At 37.5% G+C, this 16,267-nt stretch overlaps 1 long non-coding RNA gene across 6 annotated transcripts in view; it reads left to right on the top strand.

Moving 5' to 3' along the window:
- The window catches only part of LOC146763892 (uncharacterized), an 83,415-nt gene that overhangs the window by 21,287 nt on the left and 45,861 nt on the right, over positions 1 to 16,267 (top strand). For 2 of the 6 annotated variants that reach the window (XR_014951264.1, XR_014951259.1), the window contains exons 2-3: positions 13,541 to 13,664; positions 15,131 to 15,587. This is a non-coding gene — a long non-coding RNA (uncharacterized LOC146763892). Of the gene's footprint in view, positions 1 to 2,005; positions 2,227 to 10,624; positions 10,707 to 13,540; positions 13,665 to 15,130; positions 15,588 to 16,267 lie in introns of all 6 variants that reach the window. The other 4 variants (XR_014951260.1, XR_014951265.1, XR_014951263.1 and 1 more) reach the window with 4 other exon arrangements.

Below are 16,267 nucleotides of genomic sequence, written 5' to 3'. Positions count from 1 at the left end.
GAAGAACCATTCCCTCAGGTAGAAAATGCTTTCTGCCAGAATTTGAGAGTTAAATGTGGAGTTTCCAATCTATATTTTCCTCCATGGCCAGACAACTACTTTGAAATAGACTGACAAAATGTGTTTCATATTTTCCTTTATTGGCTTATCTAGTTAAACGTCCACAGCTTACATGCATAAGCAAGTACTGTTTTAGCCCCAAAGGAGAATCTATATGGTCTGGAATTTCTATTTTTGCTGCAAAAGAGCAAAGTTAATAACATTACAAGAAATTTAATGCTCCAAAGTTAAGCACTCCACTCAGATTTGTGATCTGCAGTCATTCCTCTTCTTGCTTTATTTTCTATGGCTCTTCCAGATCCTACAACAAATAATTCAGGGATTCTGGAGACAGTAGACTTATTTACTGGATAGATTTCCTGCATTCCCAAACCATCTGTTCTCTACCCTGAATTTTGCAGAGGCTGTTTGGAAAAACAGACCATACACAAATGCTTAAAAACTGCAGAGTATCATCTGCACAAAGGGGCCAAGTTTCAACAACCTTAGTATTCTTAGTTTCTATCTGAAGATTTTACACTGCAGAGTGTTTGATTTTCCTTAGTTTAATTTAACTTCATGGATGGAGAAGAGGTTATAAGATTAACTGAAGAAAACCAAAATAATGATGCAGGAATAATCTTACATTGTTTGAAGTAGAAATAAATCAGAACTGCGGGGATGGTGTGACGATGTAAACAGATTTCTACCTTTAAATGTTAATTAAATTTCCTTTAAGATCCATTTTGTTTCCTTTCCCCACTGGTTATAATTAATGAAAAACTGCAATTTTATTGAAAGGCAAGGGCTTAATTTTTTAAGTACTTCATTTAGAAAATGACTAGTGTAAGAAAGTATGCATCTCTTTCATTCAAGTAACAAGAAGGCATTGGGCATTGGCCAGTTCCTGGAAGTCTGGGGCTGTGATCTTTTCCAGCACAGTTCCAATGACTTCCCCAGATAAGCCCAAACACACTCCTACTGTTTTTACTTCCTTTTCTCTCAAAATGGAATTTGGCATGGCTGTATTTCTGATCCTCTGACATATACTGGTGCAAAGCCCAAGGACTGCAGGTGGGGAGTGCTGTACACAGCCATGTAGAGTTAAACAGTGACAGCAATTCTCTGCTAGCAGTTGATGCACATCCTAATTTTGTGGTCAACTCTTGAACTGTGTATCTATGACTGTGCTTCATGTATTCTTTTAACAAAGGAGCAAAGAAAGGGAACTCTTTCTGACATTTAAAATATTCTCCTTCCATACTCTTAAACACTAGCCAGAATCAATGAGAGTATCTTTGGAAACATTTATTCTATTCAGCAGTTAGGCTTCATCATTTGTGAATGGCTAAATTCACATGCCCACCAGTGTTCTTTGCAATACTAATAGCCTGAATTAGAGAGAGTCTGGTTTTATAGTGTGAAACTCCTGGATTAGGGTCTGCCTCCTAAAGAAAAGGGCTCTATGGCCTACTCTTCCTTATATGTCTTTTCTGTCTCTGGTTCTTCTGAGGCATCATTAACACAACATATTAGCCAGGTGACATTTGTGTGAAAACAGAGTCCTATTGGAAAAATGTGTGGTTTTGCATAGGATGAGACAGAGTAGGGAAGCAGCTGAAGATTTTTCTGTTTTCCTTTATACTTAATCCCAAACTATTTTTGTTTGGTTTTGTGTTTGTGTTAGTTTTCGTTTTTGATTTAGATGACTTTGTGTTAAGTATTAACATTTGCTTTGGAAATCTAGTAACTTCTGTGAAGACAAAGGACAATACTCCATATAGGACAATACTCCATATATTCTGCTTTGATGTTTTCAAAAGTATGTGGCTAGTTGTGTGTCAGGATAGATCCACCTCACAGTACCCATTGCATTTCCATGTGGTAATCTAGACCTTCTCTATTCTGGATTTGTGTGACGCTATTGTAAAAGCAGGCAGAGTCACTGTCATGCACTGTTTTTCAGGTCTCTTCTGGGATAGGGCAAGCAGCCTTGGAGATGCACTGGGGAAGCAGTGATGTAGTGTTACATGGATTACACTTTGTAGAAGCCAGAGGCCTTTTATTTTAGTGAAGATGGAAAAGTCTCTGAAAAAGCCTAGAGGGGAATTGAGACAGTATTTATTTTCTGAAGAATGTATGAAAGCATGGAATTGTCTTTAGAGGCTGAAAGGCTTTCTGAAAAAGGTGAGTAACTCAGGACTGTGTTTGTCTTGGTTGGCTGGGATAAGGATAGAGTTTGTTGCCCAAAAGGGAAAAGGAAGGAGTATTGAAAAGGAGATCAGCTGAAGGATGTGGTGTGGCAAGAGGGAAAAGGACATGCAGAGGAGATGCAATCAAGAACAGATTTTTTGTCTGTGACAAATTAATACATTCTTACACTCCCTGGAATCCCACCTTCTCCAGTTGCCAGGTCTTGTGTGTGGGCTCTTTCAATGCCATACTTCATTAATGACCCTTAAGGGGCTAACATTAACACCTGTTTGTGGTTATTTCCTGTCACTGTTTACTCTCCCAGATGGTATAAATACAATATGCCCAGTGTGTTAGGCATTTGGCAGTAATACACCCTTTGCCAGCTAAATGCCATTCATGATAAATCTGGCAGCTATTTCATAGTCTGAATAATCTGTCCTCAGTCAAAACCAAAAACTTAGATTCTCAAAATAAATAGGAACTAAACAGCCCACTTGTTTATCTTTCATCTTATAGTTTGTTTTCTTGTACCAAAAGGGTTGAACTGAGAAGAATCTTAAAAGCTAAAACTAATGCTAAAACTGAGATGGATCCTCCAGTGCAGTGGGATAGGGTGCACTCAAGTGATCCTGAAACTATTATTTCATGACCAGAGGATGTATGACTTTGTTCTGGTGACTGAAAGCTACCGATATTGGAAGATACTGCCGCATAGAAGAATGTAATTTCTGGGTCTTGAATTAAGTCTTGTTGTTGCCTGAGAAATATTTAAAGAAGTAACTGGAGGAGTGATAAACAGTGTTTCTGGAGTGCTTTGAGAAGTCATCCAGTACTGCCCAAAATGTTTTGTGTGTGATGCATGACTTCCATTTTCAACTGTCCCTGAGCAGGGAACATGTCTTTCTAGGACTGTGATGTACCATGTCTATTTGGAGTTCTAAGAAAATGTTTTATATTGATAAAAATAAGAAAAACATTGTAATTACTTGGCTTTGTTGGAGATAAAAATGCTAAGGACATAGGCATTTGCTGATATCCAGCCGAATGGGCAAAAGTCTAAAAGGTGAGTAAATGAATACCTGTGATAACTCATTGATCACCTGTTTGCTAAAATAATTAGTATATAAAATGCTACATTCTGCATAGGAAATGTCAAATGGGAGGCTTATGCCAAGAGTGGGCATATATAGATGCATTTTTCCAGATGGCATTATTTTGAGGCTAAATCCCTGACAGCTGTGCCTTGATGACAGATATAATGGTAAAGCATTTATCTCTGGATTCTGAACAGGCAAAGATCCAAACACAAATATTTTATTAAATCAAGCGGAGCAAAGACCTTGTGGAGTTCTGAATGTAGTCATTTAATCTTGAAATCCTTACCATGGCTCATGTCCGTCTTTAGTGTGTGTGTGTGTGTGTGTGTATAAATGCTAAAGTCAAATAAGAATCCAAGCCATTTTCAGGACAATTTAAGATACAGATTTTGAGTACTGTTTCTTCATTAATAAGATTTTATACAGCTGAGTGAATATGAGATTATTCCTTCATCAGGTCTTCCCTTTATATGAATAATTTGTCAATGATCTAGTTAAACTCAGAGACTTGGTTCTTGTAAGTAGAAAGGCTCTGAGAGAGAAGATAAAGAACAGGGCAAAAACTGCAGCTGAAGAAAAGTCACTGAATAGTTGGCTACCAGTTCTAAATTCAATGCAGATCAATGAGAAATCATCTTCCACCAGGCTGTCAGAGAAGAGAAGGGATTTTAATATAAGGAGTACATACCACAAACAGGTGGTCCTTTTTGCATTTCAGTATGGCCCCTGCATCGTTTCCATCATGCAGGGGAGGGCAGCTTCTGGACAAAGGGTACTGAGTTAAGTAACCATTGCCCTTGTCCTCCTCATCATGTTTTATTTTTATCTCTTTGAAGCAGTGTTTAGGCATCTGTAGATCTAGGATATGGCTGCAGTATGCCAAATGTACTTATGGTAGGAGATTTTTCTGTAGCTTTTACCAATCTTGATGTCCAAAACGTTTATTTATTTGCTAGAAAAGCAACTTTATTTTTCATTATGTGTGGGGCCAGACTCATGCATGCCACCCTCTAGTGCCCATATGCAAACTGGTTTTTTAGGTAGACAAATAACTGCTTAAGCAGGTAAAAGGTGTTAGAAATACAGACAGAAAGACTCGGGATATCTGGCTTCAATAGTAAGGATTATAATAGTATGATTATAATAGTAATGATTATAATAAACCTGAGGCTTCTTTTGCTCCCTTCTATTTGATGACCCTTCATTGAAGTGGGTATGATAAAAGAGATAATTTCTAAATTCAGATTATCTTTGCCTGTTTTGCAGTGTGGCTTGTACAATCACCACTGAATACCATTTCCCAACTGAATGAGCATATAGGATATGCTTCAGATTCTGGAAATGTCAAGCAGCTGACTCAGGAGTTGACTTTTTCTTTCCAGACAGCCAACAACCACTGATTTATTTTAGAAGTGACCTCCTGCTTACCTCTAACTCCATACTGATTACTGGGGTTTGTTTTCTTAAGAGGTTTGTGTATCTACTCGTACAGTAAAGAGTGAGATGTGTGTTTTGAGACCCAGGCTTGGGTTCTTGGATTCAAAGGGGGTTGGTGTGGCTCCCTCTGTGTGTGAAGAAGCTAAGATTTTAATTTTTTTTTTTTTTTTTTTTTTTTTTTTGTAATGGAGGGATCTGTATAATACAAAGCAAGCCTCTTTCACTACAAATGTTTGACAACAACTCTTAGAACATATTTAAAGCTTGGAAAGCTTTTGGCATTGGACTAAAAAATTAGAATGTCCAGTAATGATTAGGTCATGGATTTTCTCAACAACTCAAGAATAATTTCCCCTGTACTGGCGTCAAGCAGACTGCTGGAGGGCCAGTTGTGTTCTTTCTGCCTGTTTTATCAATATCACTCACAAAAAACTAAATGATTTGAAATTACATGACAATTAAAATGCTGATAAATATTGAGATAGAATGGACTTTACCTGGCTTCTCTCACAAATGTGATGACATGGCTGCACTGACAGTATTAAGCATGTTTGTGCTTATGCATGTATATTCACAAAACAACAGGGCTCAGATGTTATTTACAAAGTTCAGGCAGAAGAAGTGTATTTGTGAGAGTTATTTCTCTCTTTTTAACTTGGATTAGAGTTTGAAAGTGTCCACATAAATAATTTTTACAGGTCTGCTTGATCCATCTATTCTCTATCTCAAACAAATCTCTCATCTGACTCTGAAAAAAATAAATCACATGTCATAGAAGCAAAGAACCTGAGTGGGAAAAAGTGGTGCCATGTCTACTATTCATTCTCCTGAGGAATATCCATAGAGAGCTATGGAAACTCTATGGGGTTCCAAACCTTTCCCTACAAATTGAATAATAAATAATAAATGAGACATCACTGTATCATCTGACATCTCTCTGTGTCTCTTGGGCATGCCATTGCCCATGTGTACCCAGGACAGTCTGAGTAACATTAGGAAGAGAGCTGAGAGCACCGTTTTTAATTTTGGGCAGGTGGAACATCCTAAAATATGGTTTACTGCAGTCCAGACACTATTTAGGCTGGACTTTGGTTTGTCAGCTCAGTGCAGGGGACATTTTTCAGTATGAAACTAGGATTTTCCAGTCAGAGCCCATTTGCACAAGTTTGAATCCTTTTTATTTTTGATCATTGCTGCTCTCTATTTTCTTGCTCCTGAGTAACACACATTTTTTGTCAGGAGAAAATGGGAACACTTTGTTAATCCCATTGTTATTTCTATTTTCACATATATTATTTTGATACAATTGTTATCACATATTTTCATTTTAATCATGTCTTCATACTGTGATTGATATGAATAATATGTTTAGCATGATTTTGTACAACAGATTGTCATCAAAAGAGTTTTCCTTCTGGAGAATCTTTGTCTTGGCTATAACGCTATAGCCAAATCTATTTCTCAAACACTATATATTTGAGAAAAATATTTTTTCCCAAAAATATTAAGAAGATTCATTAAAGATGAGGCTAAAAGAGAGTCAGAAGACCCTGAATTTTCAGTGCAGGGAAATGATTGAAGTGTCTAAAGCAGGTTTCTCATACTATTGATAAAGATGAATGAGGTTGCCATTCTGACCATTTCCAAATGAACTTGCATTACTGTTCCTGAGCCACAGACTGCCCTTACAGGATATAGGCACTTTTACATCCACATACAACTTCTGTTGCCAAATTGCCCTGCCCAAAAAGCAGCATAGAATTACTCCTAGTTGTAGCTATGCTAATGAAATTTAGCTCGGGCATCAGGTATTGTTTGTGGTCAGAGGGTTTTATAGCCTTTATTGATATTGGATTTGGCCCACTCCAACAAGGGCTCTCCTCAAGCTGTTCCTTACACAAGCAGAACGAAAGGCCCAGGGATAGTTCTGAACAGACTGTTCATATGTGCCTCACTGTCACAGATGCGGCTGTTCCATTCCCATTCCATGCCTGGGAAAGCCACTGTGTACATGTGTAATTTAGTCAAGACTGATACATCTCCAGTCAGGCTCAATGCAACCAACTTCCCCAGTGCAGTACTGCTGGCCATGGTGTTTGAAATTTGAGGATCTTTTCTCTGCTTCATGTCCCTCCTGTTTATGAAGAGGTAACATCCTTATGACTGCTATTTGCAATCATCATAACTTTATGTGCCATGACAGGTCCCCTTTTCCTCTGTGCAAGAGCACAAATGAAGACTTCAAAGGAAGCCAAGAGTTGTTTTTGCCATTGTCCTGTTGCTTAGCTGCTCACAGAGCACTTCCAAGCATAAATAGCATATTCTGGTGCAAGCTCCAAACTGTACTTTTGTATTTGGACTTAACCCAACCTGCCTATTTTGGCATTGTGATACAGAAACAAAAAAGAACAATTATTATTATTAAACAGAATACCAGCTATTGTCAGCGTGTAGGGTCAGTTGAATATCCAACACTGATCAAATTTCTGGAGGGCTGAACAGCCAATATGTCAACTTTTATGTAAATTTGTACCAGAGGACTCTCAACCTGGTCAAAAAGACAGGCTATATATTTTGCTCCTTAGATATGGCCTTTATGCATCTGTTTCTGAACATCTGGCTTTAATGAACATGGCTTGTTTAAAATAATATCCTCTGGCTCCCTGAGATGCTTCCTAGAGCTCTGGGGGTAACACTCCTTTTTCTGCTTTCTCTCTGGAATTTTTTCTGGGATTGCAGCCTAGAGAAGAAGGCTGCCTGTGCCAGTGAATTGATTAATAAGACTCAGATTCCTTACAAAGACCTGTTCCCAATAGTAGCATGACTATACTCACAGGAATGATGTTATAATCAGAGTCTTTATGGCAAAGGCAACTGCCTTCTTTTCCATCCTTTTCTTCCCTGAAGTCTTCAAATCATCAGGCTTCTCTACTTCGCCTCTTGTTAGTGAGAGTGATGACTTTCAAGTTCTTATCCTTCTTGCTGAAATCTTCACAGGCATTACATATTGCCTGCATCTCCTTCTCATCCATGAGGATTTCAAGTAAAAGAGAAACAGGCGTTTTTCCCTCACATAAGTATTTCCTGTGTTCTAAAAATACAACTTAAATAATGAGAGTCTTTAAAATCAATTAGTAGTCACTGAAATTAATTTATTGCCCAGCAGAAAAGATCAATCAGCTAAACAATTTTTTTTTCTGTGTATAGAAATCAAGGTAATACAGTCTAATTTGCAGGGTTGTTAGCAGCATATAACTATGATGTGTCTTTATATCCTGTGGGTATTTTTTTTTGCTATTTTGTGAATAAATTTCTTTAGCTGAAATTTTGTTTGTCTCCTTCTTGCCTTGAAAATAATCTAAGAGATATGGAAACTGTGGTATGAATTATTCTTCAGTTTTACACAACAGAATTGAATAATTTTGCTATGGGTTTCATCTTTGTTCTGCCTTCTTTTCTGTTAAAAATCAATGTTAAACAGCTGTTTGGCTTGCATGAGTGGTGCTTCTACTTTAGTTCAAGACACTGAAGCTGTGTTTGGTTATTCCTAGGGAAGAAAGGCATTTTTTCATTGAATCTGTAGGAAGAAACCTATAGCATTTTTTGATGTAAGACTTCTGATACAAATTAGAAATTTGCTATATGGAGAATTTTGTTATGTTTGGTTCCATGACATGTTTCAGGCTTGTTCAGCATTCTGAGTTGATTTTTTTTTTTTTCTTTAATTTAGGGCTGATACATTTTTGAGGCACTTCTTCATATATGACTGTGGATATTTTGTCTTGTCTGAAATTTCTTATTCTAGACTAGTGTTCTTATTTCCTTCTTCACTGATTAGCTGTCTCAGATACCACTGTGACAACTGTTTTTCCTCTCTCTTATTAGGTTTCTCTGTCTTTCTTCAAAGTTTGAGCATCCCATTTGGTACACTTATATTTCTCTGTTTATTCCCTCTGTGCTGCTTTAAGTTTTTTGATTTATTTTATTTAGTTGTGGAAACTAGAAATATTAGAGCTGTCAGCCATCTTTTGTGCATTTTGCAGTTAGTACTGGCTCTGAAAGTTCTTGTGGAGTTAATAGATGCCCTGCAAAACCAGCCATTTCAAGCATGCTCATTTTCTCTTTCAGTGGCTATCTATATTCTTCAGTTCACTTTATAATTGTATTATCAAAATCATAATTTTTTGTTTGAAGTTCAGTAGTTCATCCTGCAAGATATGCTAGAATTATTTCATATCACAAATGTTATGTGTAATTACTTCATATTTTTAATTAAAAGTTTAAGTAATTACTTTTTTGTATGATTTGCATAAGGAGTAAACTAAATAATGTAAATGACACATAGTTTATGGGACAAAGTCTGGTTTTGTATTCCTTCTGGACTGATCATCCATCATGATAATTATTCAGTTATTTTTCTGCAAAGATGTAAGTAGCTCCATTGTTTGAAATGTAGACTTGGGACTACTGGGTTTCTAATGAAAAGGATTTTGGAGCAAATTTGACCCCTTCAGACCATTTAATGCTGATGGGGAGATATTAATTGCAAGAATACATACAGTATGTTCTGAGTCTTTTCTTTCCACAAAATCAGTAAAGCAAAAGACTAGATATATTACAGGGAAGGGAATCTTTGAGATCTGCGGGATTAGAAGATTGACTGTTGACTTCAAAGAGAACTAAATGCTTTCAAACCTCTTGCCTTTGACATTGTTTTTGGAAATGCTTACATAGCTGGACAATGGTCAATACAAATCTTTGACAGTAGAAATTGGCCCAAGTTCTTCACCTTTTTTAGGGAGGTTTGGAGTTTTCAATTTGCTTTATCAGCAGAGCAGCTAGGTTCTGTTCTCTGAACTGAGGGGATTAAGATTTGGAAAAACTTGTGAAATATATGTAATTTTGAAGAAAATGTAGAAAAGCTGCATCAGAAACCATTAAGAAAAAGGATGATTGACACTTGTATGTTGTGTCCTAACCCAGAACTATTTGACACAGCACAGCCCCAGTGAGTAGGTTTTATGTGAAGTTTTGCACTGTTTAGTGGCTGATGACTCCATTTGCCTTGTATTTCACTTCATTTTTAGCCTGTGGACAAAATTGGTAAGGGGAATAGTTATTATACAATCATCATTCCCATCTACAATCATCATTTTTCCCAGTAAAAAGTCCATCTGGCATTTGGAAATGACACAGTTTATTTCTTGGCCCTCACAGCAAATCTCCCAGGCCATTGTTGTGCAGACATATTAACTCCTATACTGTAAGGCAAAATCTTGATGTGGACTCAGTATCTACAGTACACAAGATGACTGTCACTGTGCTGTGACTGTCAGTGTCTGCTCTGTGGTCACTTCCCAAGCTTCAGAGAGAAGACTTCCTCCTGCTTTGTCCCTTTTTACCCAGTACAGGTGGTACATCATTAGAACTTCTCCCTGTTCTCATCCGCTGTCCACATGGGAATGAAATACTGCATTCTGGAGAATAAAGAGAAATCAGTTGAGGAAAAATTCTTCCTCTTCCTGCACATGAGGCTTTAAAAGCACCTAGCACTGAGGGATCAGTCTTCAGTCATTTTGCTGCAGGCTTCTCAATACTTTATTGATGGACACCAAAGGACTCCACTCCTGACATAACAACCCTATTAGTGCAGAGGTTCAGCAGCCTTGAGCTTTTCAGCAAGGCCACTGGAGAGTCCTTGACAAGGGAACTTTGCTGAGCACGCAGGCAACTTCTAGGGTGGCAGGAATGACAGGAAGCTCTACTCCAGAAGATGGAAAATTCCATCTGCTTATCTCTCTCTATTCACTGAAGTATCATGCCTGACAGTTGCTTCTCTCATACATTATTTGCAGGTTACACCAATGCTTTCTGGAAGTCTAGAGTCAGCAGACTTGGTTTTCATGTGATGTTTACATACTCTTCTTATCACCTCAGGTATTATTTTACTTCCTTATCTTGAATGTGCTTGGTACATGAAGTTTTCTGACCTCTGTTCTTCCTCTCTCCTCCTGCCTTCTTTTCTTGGCAGCTGTAATTTCTACATTTTCTTTCCATAATACACTTCTGTATTTTAATTTCTTATTTTTCAGTCCTATTGTAGTTTGTACAGGTTTCTACTTGCCTGGAAAGTCCTTCCTAAAATTTCAGTTGTCCCTACAGGAAGTGTGAGTCTTGGCCTATATATTTATCCCTAACATAGAGTATATACTACTGGCAATTACACATGACCTAATGAATTGTAGGATCACATGACAGAGAAGTTGTTGGGGAGGGAGGGTTTCATACACCCCTTTATTTTTTCTAATAACTTCTGGGATTTTTGCTATGTATTTCTAGTTGTCTGGTATTAAATATGTTTTTCGTGTGCTCAATGTGTAACCTAATTTAATAACTTTCACTGTTTGAAAAAATTTGTTTCTTTTTTCCTGATAAGAAGCTCACCTTTTCCTTTTGCACTCTTTTTTTTTAACCTATTTTTGCACTATCCAAACCCACCTTTTTACTGTCATATACTGAAATATTAGTGTCAATCAACAAGCTCTGCATATAGGACTGTAAGTTTTCAGTGTCTGAAAATTAGGGGCCTGCGCCTATATGCACTTCATGTCAATTTCCCTAAGTTTATTTGGATTTTTATGTCTTTTTGGTGTTGGATTTTACATATAGTACATGGCCAGAAGAGACTATTCTGATCCTTTTCAAAATCCCCACATTTAATTTATCCAGTACATCCACACTTGTTGACCAGTGTTGACTGGAAAGCCATCACTTGAATAGCCAGCAGGAGCTCAAATATTTTTCTGCATCTGCTTCCAGAGTAAACTCTCACCATGACCTCTGCCTCGTTTTGTTCCTAAATGAAGCAGTGTAGAGCTGACTTTCTTGAGCTAAACATTGTTCTTTCCATGTACCTTCCCATGTGATCCAAATTCAGAGGCAACTTGGTCTTGTCATTATTTTGTTAGTCCAAATTTTATTTCAGTGCCATCTTTCTAGACTTCATTACAGTTTTATCTGTCAATGTCAATTATGCAAAAAGCTATTGCAAAAACCACAGTTCCAATTAGGGTGACACTTTATTACATGCTTCTTAGTTTTGCTGGTCCTTGATAAGTGTAGTATAAATATGTCATCATGTGTGGTGCGAGCAATGTGGAATGCCTCTGGAGGCTGGAAGGCACCAGTGCCTCTGTTTCCTTCATAATAGGATACTGTGAATCTCCAGCCAGGAGCAGTACAAATGCTACTTCCCAACATTGCTCCATGCTGCTTTCCCAGCCCAACACCCATTTCCCTGACTACCCAGAAGACCCATTTATTAGACTTCTCTTGCAGCATTTCATTTTCAATCAGTTCTCTGGTATAGAATTTTCTTCATATTCTAAGCCATCTCAATACAAACACATGAACACTTCATCCAGACCTCTTGTACAGTTTTTGAATGCAAGTTTTCTATACCTGTTTTTAGTTTAATTGTTCAAAAATTGCTTATTTCAGTAGCTGTTTAACCTGATCTTGGTTTTTTGGTAGGTTTGTGAAGTTCTGTTATTGTTGTTGTTTTATTCACTATTTTCCTTGTGATAGGAGAGAAGTTTGGCTTTTTCTGAGCTATATGATGAAGTTGTATGGCATAGTTCTGAGATTTGTATTTTACTAACAGTGATTTAATTCTTTCCTGGATCTGGAATGCCTCTGTTAACTGGGATTCTTGTCACTCCTAGCACTCTTAGGAATCATCTTACTGTCTTGAAGTCTCCATGCCACTGATTTATGTTCTTTTGTCATGCTACAAAATTTCTATAAGCCTGGTTTATAACTTTCCTATATTGTGTCCTTAATTATGGTAAAATTTGTGTACTTTATTTTGAACATCAAGTAGGAATAAATTTTTTTTTCAGGTAAAATTTTGTAATGCTGTTGTTCTTAACTCTCTTACTGAATGTTCTTTACTCTGCTACTTTTTTTCTGCTCACAGGGAACGTTTTTGGGAATGTTCTTTACTCTGCCACTTTCTTCTGCTCACATGGAACAGAATGGCCAGTTTTTGGGCAGAATAAGCTTTTTCTTTCCTCCAGTTCTCTGCTATTCCTGATACACTTGAGTATCAGATAACAAACAGGCTTCTAAGTGCTGGTTTTGCACTCTTCTTTTTTTTCTTCTGCTTATTTGAGGTTCATTATTTCTCCTAAATTGTTGCCAGCATGAGCATTGATAAGGAGACAGACATAGAAAGAAGCAAGAGCTGTGTTGTAGAGATTATACTCTAGGGGACACTGCATGCTGTTTCTGATATGATTAATCAGCTGAAATGCACAGAGCTTTTTAGACTGAAGAAATCAATTTTGAAAGGGAGTCTGTTTACAACCAAAATAGGAAGGTGAGGATTTCCCCCTTCCATCACAGGTAGAGATTTAACCATGAACAAGGGGGAAATACTGGTAAGCAATACTAAGATGTGAAAGTGGGGAAGGTAGTCAGGCTCAGCAGTCAGGCCTTGATTTGTAAGCCACAGATATATGCATGGAGCATGACAGGACTTTTGAAGCCAGAAGCAAGTGCAGGTTGTGAAGGTCATGGGCAGAGCTCTAGAAATAGAGGACTTGGCTTTTGAAGAGCAGCCCCCAAGCCCCATTGTATACAGACAACCACTAGGCAAATGTGGCCATGGGGAGGCATGGCCAGAGGGTGCAAGAGAAGGGGCTCATCTGTTGTACTCAATGCATCAAGACTCCAGCATGCTGTTTAGTTTGGTTGCTTTCTTTTCAAAGGTGGAGAGAATGAAGAAAACAAATTGTGACGCCATCATGGCACAAGGCTCAAAACTTCCAGACTGTGAAAGCAACGGTCTCCCTTTGTGTGAATTGTTATTTAATTTAGAGGGTCTTCACACAGGTAGACAATGTGGATGAGAGGTGCTTTCCAGGGCTGAAGTAATATCAAAAAGAAATCAAAATGCTGGGAAGCCCCCTGTGCAAACATGCCTACACCAGGTCATCTTTCTCCTGTGCTGACCTTGGAGGGTCTCTATGGAGAGCCCATGCAGGGGTCAGGATATGCTGTGATTTACCCAGAGAGCATCTGGTAATTTCATTCTGCATACCACTGAACAACAGCATTGGCTACCCTGGGAGCTATCCTAAGGAAGGATTATTATTAGACACAGGTTAATTGCTTCTTTTTTTGAAGGACTGGATTAGGGGCACTTCCAAGAGTCAAGAACAGCTCAACAAGAATGTTTAGAAGTGTCCTATCAGTATTTGCTTTGGCATATGCAGAAGTGAAAAATAAAAATTCTTGGATGTGGTCGAGTTTAATATTAGGTCAGAGAAAGCTCTATGTTCTTCCAACCTGGATATTTAATTGTATTATGAAAATATTCTTGGAGGTTTGGCCATTTCATGATCAGACCAACTTCTTTGTAAAATATGTCAGCCATTTAAGTTTTTTTTTTTAAAGGAAGAAATATAGGAATGAGCAGCTCTGCTTTCTTTAGTTCTCTAAAGTACAAAATAATTTTTATTTTTATATTTTATTTTAAATTTTTTGAAAAGAATTCTTTCTCTCATGTGGTATCCTCTCTGCCAAACCAGGCAGCTTAGCACCATTAAAGACAGAAACCTTCCCAAATGCTTCTAGGTAGCTTGAAGTGAAGTTGTGTTTGTTGTGTCTTTTGTTAATAAATTATTATAGAAAAAATTCTGACAGGAAAGAAAAACTCTTAGGTTTTTTTCAGAGGAAATGCTGTTACATAAATACTGATAGGAGCTGAAGGGTCTAATGAAAAAATACAGATTATTAGTATTTTAAAATAAATATTTACAATGTGTAAATAGCAAATTTTTAGGACCATACAAATGTAAACCAGTTCATTTGCCACCAGCAAAGAAATTGTCTGGTTTTATTTTTAATGCCTATGGGTAGGTAGCAGGAAATTTGTACTACTTACATGAATCCTAATACAGGGAAATATTTTCATTGCTATATTCATTTGGAAATTCTGTACTTGTGCTGGAAAAAATCAATAAGAGGCTAAAGTACCAGTGGTATGATTATTTCTAACAAGCCTAAAAGTTTTTGCATCCCTGGTCCTCAGCTGGAGGAACTGAAGTTTCTTGACTTGCTGCTTGCATTCTGTTTGACTTTCTTGGTTTGTATTTTTTTTTTTTTTTTTAGGAATGGGAGACTGGGAGCTGTATTGAGTGTAAGCCATCAATGCCAGTAGCTCTTCAAACTTTTCCATTTGTTTGACAAAAATGTTCACAGTTTTGATATATCAGTGATGTGACATTTGAAAAGATTTTGTTCTGTTTAATGATTAATATCATACAGTTGGTCTTTTTTATCTTTGTCTTTTAAAGTTCTCATAGGTAAGAAAGTGACAGTAAATCATCATCCACTGAATGCCAAGAGATGTTTTTGTCAGCTTTATATACCTTCTCCCAGACTTTCTGTGCAAAGAGGATCTTGCCTCTCAAGGACACCTGCAAAATATTTCCTAAAGTGAGACAGCTATCAAGGTGCTAGAAAGGAAACAACATTCATTTGGAAGTAAGTGATTCTTCAGGAATGCAGTCTGAACAACTGCTGAATCTGACCCCTCCACAGCAAGCTGCAGGGTTACACACTGCTCAGTCTTTCGTGTAATGCAGCAAATAGAAGGACAGTGTTAAGGCAAGATACACAAATATCAAGTGTTTCCAAGTCTTGATGGCTGCATGTCATCAATAGAAGAATCACAGATTTCACCAGCTCATGATGTGAACTGGATGCCTGCTGAGGTTTGGTCTGGCCAATCACTGTTTGAAACAGACGTAGGTAAGTATGTTTTCCAAAAGTGTCTTTTATTTGCCCAAGCAAGAGATAGATGTTTTGAGTTCTTACCAATTACAGGCCTAGAGTATAAAAAAACTGTGGGTTACTGGCTCTGATTTTGACATTTCCATTAGTGAGAGAAAGACTGAAATCTCTGAGAATATACTAACATATGAAAGCCAATAATTTGTCCTCACTTTAGCTCTACAGACTATCAAAAAGTAAAATAACACAACACACTCTGGTTTCAAGGCATGTAAAATCATACGGTACAGTATACACAGTTTGAAGAACATGTTCCAGGAGAAAGGCAGGACTTTCATATTTCATGTTAGTAAATAAACCTTATAGAAAATTTGACCAAGAAAGGCTATGATTTTTTCATTCACATGGGATGAATATTATTCTTTTATGCCACTGTTTCACTAACACTACACCATATATGATACACCAAGATAATCAGCCAACAAGGTGTATTTTAACTGCCATGAAAGATAGGCAGCATGGCAATGTAAATACCAAAGCTTTTAAGGGAGCTGCATGCTTTACATTGAACAGCTGTTTCTGGGTTCCAAGGTCATCTGCTTACTCTGTGAGCAGAGGACTTTGCATGCTGGAGGATGCAGGGGCAAAACTGCTGTCTCTTAGGATTACTGCTGTGTCTGTGAGGAGGCATGGGGCAA

The sequence above is a fragment of the Lonchura striata genome, chromosome Z (assembly GCF_050655825.1).
Source record: "Lonchura striata isolate lonStrDom1 chromosome Z, ASM5065582v1, whole genome shotgun sequence".
NCBI classification, from domain to species: Eukaryota; Metazoa; Chordata; class Aves; order Passeriformes; family Estrildidae; genus Lonchura; species Lonchura striata.
The sequence above is the reverse complement of the archived record's forward strand: the minus strand, read 5'-3'. Positions and strand labels throughout refer to the sequence as shown.